The sequence below is a fragment of the Silene latifolia genome, chromosome 10, assembly GCF_048544455.1.
Source record: "Silene latifolia isolate original U9 population chromosome 10, ASM4854445v1, whole genome shotgun sequence".
NCBI lineage: Eukaryota > Viridiplantae > Streptophyta > Magnoliopsida > Caryophyllales > Caryophyllaceae > Silene > Silene latifolia.
The window spans coordinates 16,654,733-16,659,397 of NC_133535.1; the positions used below are offsets into that span (position 1 = coordinate 16,654,733).

The following is a 4,665-nucleotide window of genomic DNA, read 5'->3' on the forward strand; positions in this document are numbered from 1 at the left end:
TCCCCCATCGCTAATGACAACCCGAGGGACACAAAAACGAGGGAAAATGATCTTTTTAAACAGTTTAATCACGGCCTTTGCATCGCAATGGGGAGTAGCAATAGCTTCCACCCATTTGGATACATAATCTACAGCTACGAGGATATATTTATTACCTTGACTGCTCGGAAAAGGTCCTTGATAATCAATGCCCCAGACATCGAAAATCTCAACCTCAAGAATGCCTACCTGTGGCATCTCATGTCTTCTTGAAATATTCCCCGATCTTTGACAAGCATCGCACTCAAAGAACAAAATTGCGACAATCTGCATGCAAAGTTGGCCAATAGAAACCAGATTGGAGTACCTTAGCTACGGTCCTGGACGGACCGTGATGACCACCATAAGCAGAAGAGTGGCAAGCCTCTAGGATATCCTTCACCTCCCACTGAGGTACGCATCTCCGGATGAGACCTCTGCGCATTCCTTGAAAACATAAGGATCATCCCAAAAATATTGTCTAGCATCATAGGCAAACCGCTTCTTCTCGCCGCCATGAAAGCTCGAGTGGTATCCTACCCGTCACAAAGTTAGCAAAATCAAGAAACCACGGAGGTGGATAAGACCCTGAAGTGGTAATAGCTAACGACTCTCATCGGAAAAGAATCATTAATAGGCAACGAATCCTCCCTTTCTCACCGTAGACGAGATAAGTGGTCAGCTACCACATTCTCTGCTCCTTTCTTATCTTTGATCTCCAAATCGAACTCCTGCAAAAGGAGTATCCACCTCAAAAGCCTCGGCTTCGCATATTTCTTAATAAAGAGAGTCTTCAACGCTGCATGGTCAGTGTAAACAATAACCTTAGAACCTAACAAATAAGACCGAAATTTGTCTAAGGCAAAAACAACAGCTAGAAACTCTTTCTCAGTGGTAAAATAGTTGACTTGAGCCTCATCCAGAGTTCGGCTCGCATAGTATATGGCATTCAAAGCTTTATTCTTTCGCTTGTCCCAATCGCACCGATCGCATAATCGCTGGCATCACACATGATCTCAAATGGGAGGTCCCAATCAAGCGGCTGAATGATTGGCGCAAAAACTAGGGCCTCCTTTAACCTCGTTAAAAGTGACATGGCACTCATCAAGAATTCAAAGACATCCTTAAGGAGCAATTGTGTAAGTGGTTTAGCAATTTTTGAAAAATCCTTAATGAAACGCCGATAGAAACCAACAAGTGACCAAGAAAACTCCTCACTCCTTTAACATTCACGGGAGGAGGTAATTGCTCAATCACCGGCACCTTTGCCTTATCAACATGTATACCTTTATCGAAATCGATGCCCTAACACAACTCCCTCATTGACCATAAACCGACACTTTTCCCGATTGAAAACAAGATTAACATCTATACAACGTTGCATGACTTTATCAAGGTTAGCTAAACAACGATCAAAGTCACTACCATAAACTGAGAAATCATCCATGAATACTTCCATAATATTTTCTATATAATCAGAAAAAATCCCCATCATGCACCTCTGAAAGGTAGCAGGGCGTTACACAATCCGAAAGGCATTCTACGATATGCAAAAACACCCCGTGGACAGTAAAAGTAGTCTTACTCTGATCGTCCGGATGAATAGGGATCTGAAAGAACCCTGAATACCCGTCTAGAAAACAGAAAAATTTGTTAGAAGCAAATCTTTCAGTCATTTGGTCAATAAAAGGGAGGGGGAAATGGTCTTTCTTGGTGGCGGCATTCAACTGTCTATAATCAATGCACATCCGCCACCCTGTCACTACTCGAGTTGGTATTAATTCATTTTTATCATTTTTAACCACGGTAGTCCCTCCTTTCTTCGGGACTACCTGAACTGGGCTAACCCACTTGGAGTTGCCAATCGTATAAATAATACCTGCATCAAGTAGTTTCATCACCTCGGCCATAACAACTTCCTCGCATCTTCGGCTCAACTTGCGTTGACCCTGTCTGTAAGGCTTGTGGCCTTCTTCCAGCTCTATCCTGTGCATACAAACATCAGGGCTGATGCCCTTAATGTCATCCAAAGAGTAACCCAAAGCCTTCCTGTTTTTCTTAAGTACACACATCAAAGTAGACAGCTGGTCATCGTTAAGCTTAGAGCTAACAATAGCTGGGTACTGCTCCGTATCATCTAGAAAAACATACTTAAGATTAGGAGGAAGTGGCTTACGCTCTGGCACCTTTACCTCTACAGCATAGACAGAATCAGCTTCAATGGTGTAGCAAGTGTTGACCAAGTTATCGTTGGCCAAGCTCAAAAGCATCTCATCTTCTTCTTCATTGAGCTCGTAGCTCTCCATTGAGGCAACCAAAGCATTTGGCTCCTCAGCATTCTCCATTGTATTACCTGCACACTCATCTAAACGGGTTAGATCAGCTAAGGGATCCTTGGCTAAGGATTCCCTCCAATTACAAGTAACAACCATGTCAACAATATCAATGGAATAACACGTATCCTCATCAGCAGGTTCAGTTGCCTTGTGAGCAAGACTGAACTCAATGGTGTCATCCCCTACCTCTAAGGTAATGGTTCCGCGTTTGACATCTATCACAGCCCCAGCTGTATGTAAGAACGGTCTGCCTAAAATAATATGTATCTGACTGTCCTCTGCAATGTCCAAAACAACGAAATCGACAGGGATAAAAAACTTACCCACTCGAACGGGTACATCCTCTAGAACACCTATAGGTCTCTGAGTCGATCTATTTGCCATTTGAACGGTAATATCGGTCACCTTGAGTCTACCAATGTTTAACCTTTCGCAAACAGAATACGGCATGACACTAACACTGGCCCCTAAGTCACAAAGGGCCTTTCCAATTACGTGGTTACCTATAGTGCAAGGAATTGAAAAACTACCCGGGTCCTTTAATTTAGGTGGCACATTAACTTGTGAAAGAGCATTACATTCCTCCACAAACGCAACATTACCATCATCACGAAAATTTCTCTTACGATTCAAAATATCTTTCATAAATTTAGCGTAAGAGGGTACCTGGGTAATTAAATCAGTGAAAGGAACTGTTACCTCGAGATTTTGGACCATCTCCAAAAACTTACCAAACTTGCGCTCCAGCTTGTTGTTCTTCAAACGCTCCGGATACGGGACTGCAACACTGGCCGTAGGATCAGTAACCTTCGGCTCCCGTAAGTTTAAAACCTCCGTCAAATCATCAATGAGTGAAGAATCATGCAGACTAGTTGACGGATTTGCATCCTGCTCTGGAGTACCAGTCGATCGACTGATATTAGTGGTCGATCGACCAAGTAAGCTGGGCGTGAACAGTTCCTGTCCAGAATTGACTTCATCAGGTGCCTCAGTCGATCGACTGAGGATGTTAGTCGATCGACTGGATGTGCTGGGTGTGAATAGTTTCTGACCAGAAACTATTTTATCTGACGCTTCAGTCGATCGACTGAGAATGGTGGTCGATCGACTAGAAGTACTGGCATTCAAGCTCGTTTTTGCAGCAGAATTTAAACGAACTTCTTCATCATTTCCCGAGTCTTCCTTTGGCTTGTCGCGACTTTCATAAGAAAGGCCACTTCTGAGATTGATGGCATTGATCGTCTCAACCGGCCCTTCACATTTGCTTGAAGAATTACCAGCTTGCTTAGCCTCCATATTCTCCAATTGTTTCACAAAATTCCTTGAGGACTCAATCCCGGCTGCTTCCATATTCGCCACTTGAACCAAAAGGAGTTGGACCATCTCTCTCAACTTCTCGATCTCATCCGAGTTTTGAACAAGAATTTCGACTTTCTCCTTGGAAGCTTCCGAAATCTCCAGCTTCTCGAGACGGGTAGAAATGGAAGTTATCAGTGTCACAACAGCAGTCATTTCTTCACTTTGCTTTCGTGACTTTCCACGTGAACTTCCAAACTCAGCTCTATGGACTGCCATCTCCTCAATAGTGTTCCAACCCTTGCTTTGACCGGTATTATTTTGGAACCTACCATTAGCAGCTGCATCCAAGATGACCTTGTAATCATCATATAAAGCATTGTAAAACAGGTTGCAAAGATACCATTGCTGGAAACCATGATGAGGGACAGCTCGGACCAAACTTTTGAAACGCCCCCATGCTTCACAAAAATCTTCGTCGGCTCCTTGCTGAAAACTCGTGATTTTACCCTTCAAGGCATCAGTCTTTGAAAGTGGGAAGTACTTCTTGTAGAAGGCTAATGCTAAAGATGTCCAATCCGTGACTCCAACTGCTACCCTATCAAGGTAGCGGTACCAATCTCGCGCCGAATCCTTCAAGGAGTACAATAACATAAACCCCTTTACTTCATCTTGAGTTACCCCAACCGGTATAGGTATGGAACAGCAATAGTCTGTGAAAGTCTCCATATGCTTCAAGGGGTCTTCATCCGGACCATGAACCGATTTCGCTCCACTAAATCAATATAAGAGGAACGAAACTCGAAACTACCGGTAGTAGGGGTAGGTAACTGGCGCCCCTTTGGAAGGTGGTGCTCCTTTGGCTGAAAATTATCATATATTGTAGCCATAATTTCCAAAGTGAGAGTACTCAAGTCTTCCTCTCAAAAACCTGTCTTCTAACTGTGCAAAAGCAAAACTAGAAGCAAAGGTAAGCAACGGCCTCAAGGAACAAAAGTTCCTTGAGACAAGAAAA

At 43.4% G+C, this 4,665-nt stretch overlaps 1 non-coding gene across 1 annotated transcript; it reads left to right on the forward strand.

Annotated features, from left to right (window-relative positions):
- Positions 1-4,062: 4,062 nt before the first annotated feature.
- On the forward strand, positions 4,063-4,171 carry LOC141609693 (small nucleolar RNA R71). The gene has a single exon (XR_012527612.1). It is a non-coding gene; the product is annotated as a small nucleolar RNA R71 (small nucleolar RNA).
- The last annotated feature ends 494 nt before the right edge of the window (positions 4,172-4,665 follow it).